At 46.2% G+C, this 13,203-nt stretch overlaps 1 protein-coding gene across 1 annotated transcript in view; it reads right to left on the reverse strand.

Annotated features, from left to right (window-relative positions):
* Nucleotides 1-89, reverse strand: part of EXT1 (exostosin glycosyltransferase 1) — a 299,327-nt gene extending 299,238 nt beyond the window's left edge. Inside the window, exon 1 of the mRNA XM_067017916.1 lies at nucleotides 27-89. The gene's annotated coding sequence lies outside the window, so the exon portion shown is untranslated. The remainder of the gene's footprint in view (nucleotides 1-26) is intronic.
* Between the last annotated feature and the right edge of the window lie 13,114 nt (nucleotides 90-13,203).

The raw sequence follows: 13,203 nt of genomic DNA on the forward strand, positions 1-13,203 counted from the left end.
GCGTCCTCCCCGCGGGCAGTGCCGGCCCCGAGCGGCGCTTCCCAGGCCCCCGCGCGGTTGCTGCCGACCGCCGCGTTCGGTCGCCGAATGTTACCCGGTTCTGAATGTTACACTTACACATTCCATTCCCGACACGACAGCGCTGACCTCATCCATCCACGCAGCCCGCGCTGCCATTGGCCGAGCGTCACGTCCGGGGGGGGCGGTGCTTCCGCTGCGCCCATTCATAACCCCCGGCCACCAGCAGAGGCGCCGGCGCGGCGCTGGGAGTGCGGGCGGCGCGCGCGGAGCCCGTGGCGCCTCTGCCGGGTCCCGGCGGGCGGAGCGTGGGGAGGGGGGTGGCCAAGTGCGAGCCCCGTGGCCCCCTCGGCTCGTCCTGGCCGGGACTCCGGCCTGAGCCGCACAGCCTCCTGCTGCTGCACCGGGAACCAGCGCCTCCCAGAGACGCCCGCTGGCGCGCGGCGCCTGGGGAACCGGGGAACCGGGGACTGGCCGGCGCTTCCCGGGCCCCGCTGCCCCGGGCGCCCTCGAGAATCCCGACTCCTCGGCAGCCTGTCGGCAACGCCTCCCCGAGCGGGCGGCTGGGAGTGTTCGGGTTCCTGGAGAAGGATGCTCGAAAATTGGAGCAGTGGGGCGAGCCCAAGGGATGCGAGGGGAAAGAAAGACTTCATAGAAAGCGACCGCCGACCTTACGGATGCCTCTCCCCGCCCACCTTCGACTCTCTGAGGCCCCAAATTTTTCCTTTTTACAAAGCATTTAAACAGGTCCCTTATTCCCAACATAGCCCATCCTTTTTTTTTTTTTTGTCGTCTTTCCCCAAGGAGACACTCCAAGCCCCAAGAATAAAGAGGAAATATTACAATCAAGAGGAACCATTACAATCCTTCATGTCTGTCGGTGCCCTAAGAGAAGACACCTATCCCAAATCCTCATAACTTTCCACGCATCCTTCCCTCGCTTCACGAAGCCCCTTGTCTGTTCTGTAGAAAGCTTCCAAGAGATCAGTCACATCGGAAGACAAGAGATTTTCTAATAGCTGAGGAGAACCCTGTTAATTTAAGGTTTTCCCAGCACCTAGTGATGTTATTCTCTTTGGGGCGTGGTGGGGTGGTGGTTTTTAAGGAGCTGTCTCTTAGGGATGGATGACTAGTAGAACTGCCAGCTATCCCAGCTGTAGATGAGAAACTTGAGGCAGGAAATGACCTTCTTTACCATTAGTACAAGATGGTTGGTCCACCCTTCAACAACCCTACCACACCCAGCCCCAAGCTCCCCCCAGGGAGCCTCACTGGACAAATCAGATAAAGAGCTGGAGTCCCTCTAAAGGTCTTCCAAGACCACAAAGATATGCTCACTCCCAAACAGTATTTCTGGTCCAAACCAAGCTCTCTGGCCTCAGAGCCTGTATTCTGCTCTACAGAGAACACCTCCCACCCTTTTCCCCCCGGGCCTAAGTCACAGGGGCCTGGCCAAGCTGCACAAACAGTTGCCTAGGGCAGCAAGCTGTTTAGTGATTGTTTATCATGGGAGTGACTGAGAGCTAGGGACAGACACTTCCCAGCTCTCCCCAGGCTGCAAAAACCTCCAGTGGGTGTGGACAAAGGGCATGGTTATAACAAGGCAGGGTGAAATGATCAAGTGGAAAATTTTAGACATTTGTTGTTTCAGATTTGTTTTTAATAAAGGGGAGAAGGGGCCTGGGTGGGACATCAGTGTACATTCCTGAAGTCTCTCCCTATCTCTGGCCTGCCAAAGATGAGGTAGCTTTTCCAGATTTGACCTGTACCCCCTGCACAATTTGGACGGGCCTGGGACAGAAATGAGATTTCAGTCATCTTCCAAATGCAATGACAATGATGCAGATGAATGCAGTGATTGAAACCACATGTGACCCAGGGCTCCCCCGCAGCCTGGGGTGCTGAGAGCAGCCGTGCAAGGCAGGGATCCTTCTGTTGAGATCAGGGTGCAGATTTTCTCAGCCCTATGGAATGGGGCTGTAGCCCCTCTATATCCTGACAGTTGTCCTGTGTGGTCTTAGTGGGAGTCAGCTACTACCCTTGCCTTGTGCCTCTCTTTCTGCTTTGACACATTTTTTCGTGTCTTGCCTATAACCATTACTGATTCCCTCACCCCAGGGATACCCAGTCCTACTGTCACATTCCATAGTGGTATAAACTTTGAGAAAAACTTTGGTACTGAAAATGAGAGAAAATTTGGATTCAGACCCCAGATCTGTCATTTACTAGTGCCTTGGGCATGTGGTTTAATATCACTGAATTTCAGTTCCTCGTTTAAAAGGTCAGAATAATAATATTTTTCTGAATCTGGAAACTGTAAATTGCTTTACACGTGTAACATTTTTTGCCTAAGTTCCACATTTCAAAAGCCAACTGGAATCTTAAGTAGCCCCTTATGGAAAAGAATCTTTAAAAAAAAGGTGGGTATACATCTATGTATAACTAATTCACTTTGCTGGACACCTGAAACTAACACAACATTGTAAATCAACTAGACTCCAATAAAAATGTTTTTTAAAAAATCATCGTATCCACAAATCCCCAACATGCCTCAACAAAATGAGTGCCCCTTTTCTCTATTACCTTGCCCATTTATTCATTCTTCTATTACTGCCTCTATTGCATTAGAATTATTATTTATATGTCTATCCCTCGTCTAGACTATGAACTCAACAGAAGTATGATCTGTAATGTCTTATTCAGATTTTTGTCCCGAGCACCTACCTAACCTGATGCCTGGAACAAAGTAGATGCTTCAATAAATGTGATTGCAAACGTTGGGCAGGGGGGTGGGGGGGAAAGTAGCCCCCTACGATGGCATCATATTGCATCTCCCTCAGTTTTATTTTCTCCTGAGCCCTTCTCATTAGTTGAAATCCTTTGTTTGTTTGTTTGCTGTCTGTATTTCTTCACTGTAAAAGGAGCTCCCTGAGAAGAGGAACCCTATCTGTCTTACTCACTCCTGAATCCCCAAAGCCTATGGTAGTTCTGGCACTTAGGTGGCGCTCAGTCACTGATTTGAATGATGAATGATTTACTAAAATTCTACTTCACCTCAGCACTTGAACATGCTTGAAGAGAAAGGCCTCCATCGTAGTCTCTCAAAGCAGGACAGTGTCTCCTGTTCAAGGTAGAACTATTACAAACCAGGAATATCTTAACATAAGGCAAATCAGTCCGTCATAAATCCTTTAACAACGTATGTCACATCATGTAATTCCTCTGGTCAAAGCCCTCAAGGGATCCCTATCTCAGAATATGAGCCAAGGTCCTACAGGATCTTCCCTAACTGCCCCCACCTCTACTCACCAGACCCCTTTCACCTCATTTCCTGCCAATAACTGTCTCCCTCCATCCCAATCTACTCACTCTTCTCCAACTAGGCTGGTTTTCTTGCTGTTTCTTATATATGCCAAACATGCCCCTACCTCAGGGCCTTTGCACATGCTCATCTCGGCTAGTATGCACCCCGGTATCCACACTACATACTCCCTCCCTTTTTTAAAGTTTCTTCTCAATACCACCTTACAACTGAGGCCACCTTTGACCTTCCTAAATAAAGTAGCAACTCCTCCCCCAGTTTTCCTATCCCCTCAATTGCTTTATTTTTTATCCTTCACACTAATTGACACCTGTATACTATATATTGACTTGTCAATTTATCATTTACCTGTTGCATCTAGAATGTGAGCTCCATGAGGCAAGGACATGGATTTTTAGTTCACTGCTATATCCCCAGCACCTATGACAGGGCCCATCACTAAATAAGTATTTGTTGAGCTAATTAATTATTTGATCCCATTGTCTGTAGGGCAAATGGAGAATATTCAAGGCTAGAGTTCTAGTATCACACACCCCCCGCCACACACACACACACACACACACACACACACACACACACACACAAAGCTAAAGCTATCCCAGTGATTCAAGCCTTGCTTAATTTCCTCTTTCAGGAGTAATTTTTCCCTAGGGCTGACTAAAGATCTGAAAGCAGCATGGCACACATGAAACCCAGAAGATGTGGATTCTCATCTTCACTTACTTTATAACCTTGAATGAGTCACTTCTCCCTAAGTTTTGCATTCTTATTGGTAAAATAAATAGTAACTGTAATATAATACATACTGTGCTCAGTTCACTGGGTTACTGTGAGAATTAAATGAGTACAAACGGATAATGGATGAGAAAGCCCTCTGCAGTCCACAGTGTATATGGCAAATGTAAGATTTGATTGTCACATTCCTGGACAATTATGGACACTGGTGCATGAGATCATGTTTGCAAGTCAACAGCATTACATACATGAAATATCACCCACCAAACACTCAGCAGTTTCCAGATGCTTTATAGACTCTGGAATGGTCATTGACTATTATAATCAAACAGGAAAAGGGAAGAAGGGAAACTCACCAATGGACAAAAAGCAAAGAAGACTTCTTTTTATAATGTATGAGGTACAAATGCTTTTCAAGGGTCTATAATCTGCTGTAGGAAAAAAAATTGACTCCAAAATGTAAAAACAAACTAAAATATTGAAATTTTAAAAATGCTTAGGGCTTCCCTGGTGGCGCAGTGGTTGAGAGTCCACCTGCCGATGCAGGGGACGCGGGTTTGTGCCCTGGTCTGGGAAGATCCCACATGCCGTGGAGTGGCTGGGCCCGTGAGCCATGGCCACTGAGCCTGCGTGTCCGGAGCCTGTGCTCTGCAACGGGAGAGGCCACAACAGTGAGAGGCCCGCGTACCACACACAAAAAAAAAGCTTAAATTCTCTAAAATGTAACTTCAGGTTGACTGTCAAGGCAACCCAATTGTCATAAAGTTATACATAATTTTTATTTGATGTGGGCACATTTTAATGTTTTGGTGATGTGTGCTGGGTGGGGTCTCTAACAGTAAACATTCCAGGTTCCCAGAAAGGTTGGGAAACTCTGCTGGGTATGTGCTGATTGGTTATAGGAGGTGGGAAAAGACAAACAGGACAAGGAAAATTAAGGTACTGTGGAGGAGTGGAGAGATTCCCAGCCAGGACGGGAGCCCGGGTTCCAGTTCCTTCTCTGCCTGGAACTCAAGGAAACCCAGAGCAGGTGGTTTCTGAATGCCAGGTCTTAAGTGTTTCATCTGAAAAACACAGAGCAGGACTTGGTGATACCTTTCCACTTGAAACAGTCAAGGCTGCCCTGCGTAGACCAAGGGGGTAGAAGAGAGAGAGGGGAGTCGCTTAGGAGGGAGGAAGTGGGAACTCCACTGAGAAGGGAAGGAAAAATGGAGTGGAAGTGAGAGGCTCTTTCAGGCCTCCCACCTCCCGCCCTGCACGGCAGCCAAGCAGGAAAACTAACCAAGGGTGAAACAAGGGCAATTCTAGTGAGGATGTGTCACATCCCGAGCCAGGTGCTTTGTACACATTGTCTCTGCGACCCTCCCAAGGTTCCTAGGACACAAGTACTATCCCTATCTCCTACTGCAAATGAGGAAATGAAAACTCAATCCTGGGAAGGGGCTCCCTGCAATTCATTCATTCATTCATTCATTCATTCATTTCTTGAATGAATATTTATTAAGCAGCTACCCTGTGTAAGGCGTGGTGCCCAACACTGAGGGTGTTTGTCTATAGTCCTTTGTCATTTATAAAGCGCTTTCATGAGAGGGATTTTGCTTAAATGTCACCAGAACCCTGTGAGTTAGGAAGAGGGTGTTATCCCTATTTAACTAGTGAGAACATAAGGCTCGAGGTCGGGCTCTCTCAGCTGCGGGACTGTTACTATTTTGCTGAGCACTCATTCTTTATTGCAGGGGCATGGCCTGTGCATTGTAGGATGTTTAGCCACAACCCTGGCCTCTACCCATTAGGTACGAATAGCACTCCCCACTCTCACTTGCATCGGCAGTTGACGCTAAAACATCTCCAGACATTGCCAAATGCCTCTCCGAGACAAAACCACCCCCTTGTTGGGTGACCCATTATCTCAATTAAATGATTTACCCAAGGTCAGCTGATCTCCAAGTGGAGAACTTAGAATTTGAGCAAGTAAATAAATAAGCAAGATAATTTGAGATAATTCGAAGGAGAACATAATGGATAATTTTTTTTTTTTTTTTTTTTTTTTTTTTTGTGGTACGCGGGCCTCTCACCGTTGCAGCCTCCCCCATTGCAGAGCACAGGCTCCGGACGCGCAGGCTCAGCGGCCATGGCTCACGGGCCCAGCCGCTCCGCGGCATGTGGGATCTTCCCGGACCGGGGCACGAACTCGCGTCCCCTGCATCGGCAGGCGGACTCCCAACCACTGTGCCACCAGGGAAGCTCCTATAATGGATAAGTTAATGGCACAGATTAAGATGAGGAAGAGCAAAGAGGCTCACTTTGAATGGGACGGTCGAGAGGGATACATCAGGAGCTTGGGATGAACACACACACACTAGTATATATGAGACAGATAACCAACAAGGACCTACTGTGTTTAGCACAGGGAGCTCTGCTCAATATTCTGTGATAACCTATATGAGAAAAGAATCTAAAAAAGAATGAATATATGTATAACTGCATCACTTTGCTGTACACCTGAAACTAACACAACATTGTAAATCAACTCTACTCCAATAAAATTAAAAATTTTTTAAATAGGATAGTAGGTGAGGAGCTAACATTTTGGCTGACTCCAGCTGATGAGGAAAGAGCCCTGGGAAGAGTATACCAAGCAAAGCGTCTGGCCAGGACCCAGGTCCTGAGGCAGAAGTGAGTCTATTTTCAGCAGGCGTTAGAATCACTAGATGGGTTGGTTCAAACACAGATCGTTGGGGCCCATCCCCAGAGTTTCTGATTCAGTAGAATTAGGGTGTGGCCCAAGAATTTGCATTTCTAACCACTTCCCAGAGGAGGCTGATACGGCGGATCTAGGGACCACGCTATGAGAACCACTGAGTTCGTGAATCAGCGGAAAGGCTACTGTTTCTGGAGTGTGCTGAGTGCAGGGAAGAGGAGCAGAAAGGAGGTCAGAGAAGTTGCAGGAACTTTAGCATGTCCTGGCACTGCAGGCCAGGCACAGTATTGGGATTTTATTTTCAGAGGAGTGGATAAGCTTTGGAGGATTTTAAGCAGGGGAGTGATGTGATCTGATTTCCATTTTTAACAGCTCCCTCTAGCTGACAGTAGGGCAAAAGTGGAAGCAGGGAGTCAAGTGTATATATCTATAACATATTTTTGAAAGTCTTTATTCCTTACGGTAACAACTGTTGTAAGCCAGGATAGCAAGCCAGGAGAGAAGGGGAACTTTAAGTCCTGTTTTCATGATACAGAAACAATGACAATCAGAGTCAAGGCAATAAGCCTAATCGCTGGACAATTAGCCTGTGATTGCTAATTAGGCAAGATAGCCTGCCTTAGTATTTATCAAAACTGCACATTTAAATTGAAAATCTTCTCCACGATCTTAACTCTAGTGCTTGATATAGTCCAAGTCATATATATTTATATTTAGCAGTTTCGTCCGTGTGTGTTTCACAACTTGGAATTGGCAGCTATTTTCAGTGATAGGACATCCTCTTGCTGGTGAGTGTTTTCTGAGGAACAAATGGCGACAAAGGAGTTGCCCTTATCTCAGTCTGGATGCCATCCTAGGAGACTTATAAAAGTTTTACTAACCCTTGGTGGAAGGCACAGATGCTCTACCTTGCTGGCTTGTCTTGGTAGCTTCTGTTTTCTCCCAAGACTTTCATTCCTTTAACAATTCATGTGCCGCACAGCCCAAACTCCAGGAGGAGAAACAGACATGGAAAGAAAGAATCACAATAAAAATGGCTCCATGGTATAATTTACTAGAGGAGGAAGTTGCTAAATTTGTGTGGGTCCCTATTAACATTTGTACCTCCATTTATAGATGAGTAACTGAGAGAAAATGAGAAATGGAAATGTCAACTATTGAAGGTGATGAAATCAGGAAGACACCCACGATTCAAGCCAATTTTCCCCATTAGACTGTAACATTCTTTGTTATGCAATAGTCTGTCGACGTTCTCTTCACTACAAAAAAAAAAAATTCAACTTCTGATAACCATTAGAATCAAGTTTGTCTTCTACCTAACAACTGAAAAATGTGTATCCTCTGACACTTCTATGCTACTCATGGTGCATAATTATTGATGATTGCAGTGATAACCGAGAGAGACCCTCTAGGATCTTAAGGTAACTGCCAACTTACTCGAGGGAGGTTAAATTATGTCCAGTTCCATTTCAGTGATTTAAATGCATATCATGATCGTCAAAATCGTTTAAAGTTGGTGGTCCATGTATAGTATATGGGGTAACTTGTAATTAGCATGGTCATAATATGGACTATAAAGCTAGCTATTTGAATGATGGCTCCGAGGTCATACTTTGGTCAAATTTCCTCTATTTCTATGAATCCTGGATTCTTGAGGTCTTAAGAGGAAGTCTCCAAGCCAGTTTCAGGGAGCCTGTAGCCTTCCTAAATAGGTAAAAATACATACATACATCTACCAAAGTCTGCATGGCTGGGGACTGCCCTCTGGCCTAGGTAAACCATCATTCTGAAAACTTGCCATCTGAACAAAGAAAATCATTCCTCAAATTATACACTGTACATCATGTTAGGTCCACCCCAGTATGTCAACCTCCCAGCAATTCTACCTCTACTTCTATCTCTTCAGACACTTTCACTCTTCACTTCCCAGAGACTGACCCCATTGTGGAAGTGCAGACAGCTCAGGAACGTTAAGAAAAAAGGTATGAAGAAGACTCATATTTAAATATATTTCAGTATATTTACATGTAACTTTCAACATAGGCTTTGTCTCTGAAAATCTGAATATTTAAATGTCACAAAAGCAAAAGCAGACTAAAAATATACATTCTGGCTTTAATTAAGCCTTGAGAAGGGAATTGCCCACAGAAGCATATTCTCACTTTCCCTAATTGTTCTCTTCTACTGGGAAAGAGCCTCCCCTTGCTGCTGGGCCAATAATTCCTCATCACTGCAGGAAAAAACGCTGACTTTAGTCCCATTTAAGAGCGGATAAGCCACTCTCGGTTCCTTTCTTGTTCTTTTAGGCCTGTGGAGGCTTGCTGTTGATGGGAACCCCCAGCCAAAGATTGCTCCAGGCACAAGGCAGCTGGCCTGCTGTTTTGTAAAACTGCCTCTCCCACCTAGTGACAGCCCCTCACCACCACCCCGACAGACAGCTTCTCCATCTAAGCTGAGATCTGACCTGTTACCCACTCCTTGGCTTTTCTGATCTTGGAATCCCTTGCAACAGGAGCTGCCAATCGCTGTAAATTACAAGCTACCTTGACGAAGAGAATGCTAATCCTCTGCGGGCTCAGGAAGAGACCACCAATCTTGTTTCTGAGGGTGAGAACACTGACATACCTTGGAGGTGGTGGGACACTCCACTGCAGTCCTGACCACCTTTCTTCCGAACAACAGGGGACCCCTGGGTAGGGGGAAGGGCCCCCGTGAAAGACCTACAGCTGGTCCATCGCCCAGCTCCCATTTCATGGACACCCTCTCTTAAGAAACCTTTCTGATACTTCCCTGTCTGGTCTGCTGTTGTCATGGTGTCATATAGCAGTTCAGCTGTGTACATTTCTATTTGTGCAGAATATTCACCTAATGAGCTGCACTCCATTGGGGGCAGGAGGGTAGAGTGGTTAAACCCGGGAGCTTTGGAACCTGACCACCTGGGTTCAGTCATGATTCATCTGCAACACACTGGCTGTGACTTAAGGCAAGTTAATCAAGGACTCTAAGACTCAGTTTCCCCATCTGCTCTCCCAGATGATAAAAGCCACTTCAGATGTCTATGCAATAACGCATATAAAACATTTAATAGAGTACCCAGGACCTAGGAGGAGGTACTTAGTACATGTTAACTGGTATAATGGCCTCCTACTCTCCATCCCTTCCCAGTTCTCCAGCAGCCCCTTAGAATGAAAGTGACTTGGTTTCACATTCCGTCTTTCAGCAGTTTTGTCTTCCAGAATTTGAATTAATGTCCTTCGTGATTAAGATTGGCATTTCAGCAAATCATGCTGAAGTGTTACAGTGGCTGTGAAGGGACATGTCCATTCATCCATTTATCCACCAATAACAAATATTTATTGAATGCCTACTATGTCCCAGGGAGGGTACTGGGGGTGTGCCATGTGAATACAACAGACCAACTGTTAGCCCGGAGAGACCGTGAAGGCTACCCAGGGAGACACACAGTAAATAAACTGATTAAGTACGTTCCAGAATCTAGTCCTGTCCAGGATATGAAAAGTGCATTGAAATGGAGACGCTATTTAAATAGAGGGACCAGGAAGACCCCCCTGGGAGGCATGTAAGCAGAGACATGAAGGATAAGAAGGAGCCTGTGTTGCAAGGAGGAGGTGGGGGAGGAAGCTTTCAGACAGAAGAGCAGATGCCAAGGAACCAAGCTGCCTTACTAGAAGCAGAAAACAGGACCGAGTGGCTGGCGTCTTGTGAACAAGACACCAGCTCCTGTCTTTGGAGGCTGTTTGTGGTGATAGGTTTGCCAGTTTTCCACATAGAAAGGAAGATACTGGGACTAAGAAAAACTAAGGTGAGGCATTGAGGGCAATCAAGCCCATATCCCTCCAACTACCCCATTTATTAAGCCTCTCCTTAATGCCCCCATGGACGGGCTCCAGAAGTCAAGCTCAGCATTTTAACCTTTTATTGTGTTTATTCTTGTCTATGCCCATCTCCTAGGACGACAGTCCCAGGAGAAGTGAACGATGTCTTATGCATCTTCGTAACTCCAGGATCTAGCACAATGCCTCACCCTTAGTTGGTGCCTTATAAATGTTTGTTGAATGAATGAATGGTCACTAAATGTATTGTACTCGATGTTGTCAGGCACTACACTAAGTGCTTTAAATATATTAGTTCAGTTAATCCTCTTTACACTACCTAAAGGTACGTACTACTGTTAGTGACATTTTACAGAAGAAATGAAGGCACAGAGAGGTTAAGTAACCTGCTCAAGCTCTTACAGCTGGGACGTAGTTGAGCTAGAATTGGAACCCAGGCAGCCTGGCTCCAAAGCCCTCACTCTTAATTTAGTCACACGCAGTGCTTCTCAAACTACCTTGTATGAGCATCACCTGGAAAACATGCCAAAATACACATTCCAGGGCCCCATGAGCAGAGTTTCCAATTCAGTAGTTCTATTAGTTGTCTAGTGCTGTGTAACAAATTAACCCAAGATTAGAGGCTTAAAACAGCAAACATTCATCATCTCCCAGTTTCTGTGAGTCAGTAACAATCAGGTTCTCTGGCTCAGAGTATTTCATAGGCTCCAATCAAGATGCGTGTGTGTGTGTGGGGGGGGGTATTTCAAGGCTTAACTGGGGGAGACACAGTTCCCTGCCCATTCATGTGGTTGTTGGTGGACCTCAGGTCTTCATTGGCTATTGACCAGAGACATCAGTTTTGCCTCATGGGCCTCTCCAAAAGGGTGCTCACAATATGGCAGCTGGCTTCCCTCATAGCAAGTGAGTGAGTGACAGAGCTCATCCAAGACTGTAGCCAAGTCTTTCTGTAACCTCATCTAGGAAGTGACATCCTTTTGCCTAGTCTTAGAGATTGCCTACAGAGGGAGTATGGGGTGGGACCCAAGAATTTATATGTCTACAAAGTTCTCAAGTGACGTTAATGCTGCGAGTAGAGAACCACACTTTGAGCAGCACCAGTACACTACAGTGGAAGGCAGGGAGGGAGAGAAGGAGGGAGGAAGGAAAGAAGGAAAGGAAGAAGGGAGGGAGGAATGGAAGATAAAGGAAGGAAGGAAGGAAGGAAGGGAGGGAGGGAGGAAGAAGGAAACAAAGGAACCAGCGAACACTGTCTTTGGCTGGATCATATATTACAGTTACACAGGGCCTTTTCCCACCCTGGCCCAACCTCACTGCCACCTGTATGCCCTAGGCGCCTGTCAAAAACTGTCAAGAAGGTAACTATGAACCTAGAAAACCAGATGTCCACTCTGTCACTCCTTGGAAAAGGATGGCTTGGCCCAAAGTGGATAAATCCTGTCTTCCACTTCCCGTGACTCTCACCTCCAGGACATACAAAATCTTTCCCTGATGGCCCCCAACCCTGCCTAGTGAGTTCCAGCCTCACAGAGCAAAAAGGGGTAATTTTGAGAAATTCTCTTTCCAGCTTCCTGCTTTTGAGAAGGTATAGTAGAGAGGAATGAACTTCAAGTGCTCTTCCTGCCGAAATTAGACAGAACCCTCCAGTTGGTCTTCCCTTGGAGCTACTTCTCTGCCCTTGCTTCCCCTTCCCAACCCCTGGCTGTGCTGGACCCCCTGCTGCCTGGTAGGGGGGAGGGGGAGGGGCGGCTCCAGAACGCTGGCCCCAGCTCTCGCTCTCACTGGCAACTCCAGAAACTTCGTGCAGCACACTTCCCCTTCCCCGCCTGGAAGGAGGAGTGTTTGCTAGCTGAACAGCTGCTCAGGGTACAGGGAGGCGAATGTTACTAAATATATGTTCTCATTGTACATTGGTGTGTCAAGAAAAATTCTCTCTCCATGTTCACCACTTGGGTGTTCTTTAAAAAAAAAACTCCTTAAGAGCACAGTGCACCCCTTAACTCCTGTGTGCACCCCCTGACTGAAGAATCCAGCTGCTGCCTAATTCATTTTTCTCCCCACACCCTTAAAATAAATGGCCCCTTGTCACATTCTGACAGCTTCTGGTACATTCTGACAGCTTCTGGTACATTCTACCAGTCCCACTACACAAACCACTTGGGTTTCTGGGTCTCTTAGCCTTCCAGGCTTCTTTCCAACACCAGTCTTTCTCAGGGTGGAACTCAGGGTAACATGCTTGAGATTGCCAGGGAAGAAGTCTCTTTAAAATGGAGGCGGGTTATCCGTGGTGTTCGTGCCGTCTGTCCTTTCTGTCCAAATCATAAATCAATTTCCAGAAAACTATAAATGTATTATACGTACTACACGTATGTGTGTGGGTAGCATATGTGTATGTGCAGAAGTAGGGCCTTGAATCAGATCATTAATATTATGTTGATTGAGCTGTTTCTATGAGGAAGCCCAGTTACTGATTTGAATGTAGCACTGAGACCCTCCCCTTAACTGAAAAGAAAGTGACTTGCACCAGCTGGTCTTTTAAGCTAAGGTGGGAAATTGATTTTTAAATATATGAG

Source organism: Kogia breviceps, chromosome 17 (genome assembly GCF_026419965.1).
Source record: "Kogia breviceps isolate mKogBre1 chromosome 17, mKogBre1 haplotype 1, whole genome shotgun sequence".
Classification (NCBI taxonomy): Eukaryota; Metazoa; Chordata; class Mammalia; order Artiodactyla; family Physeteridae; genus Kogia; species Kogia breviceps.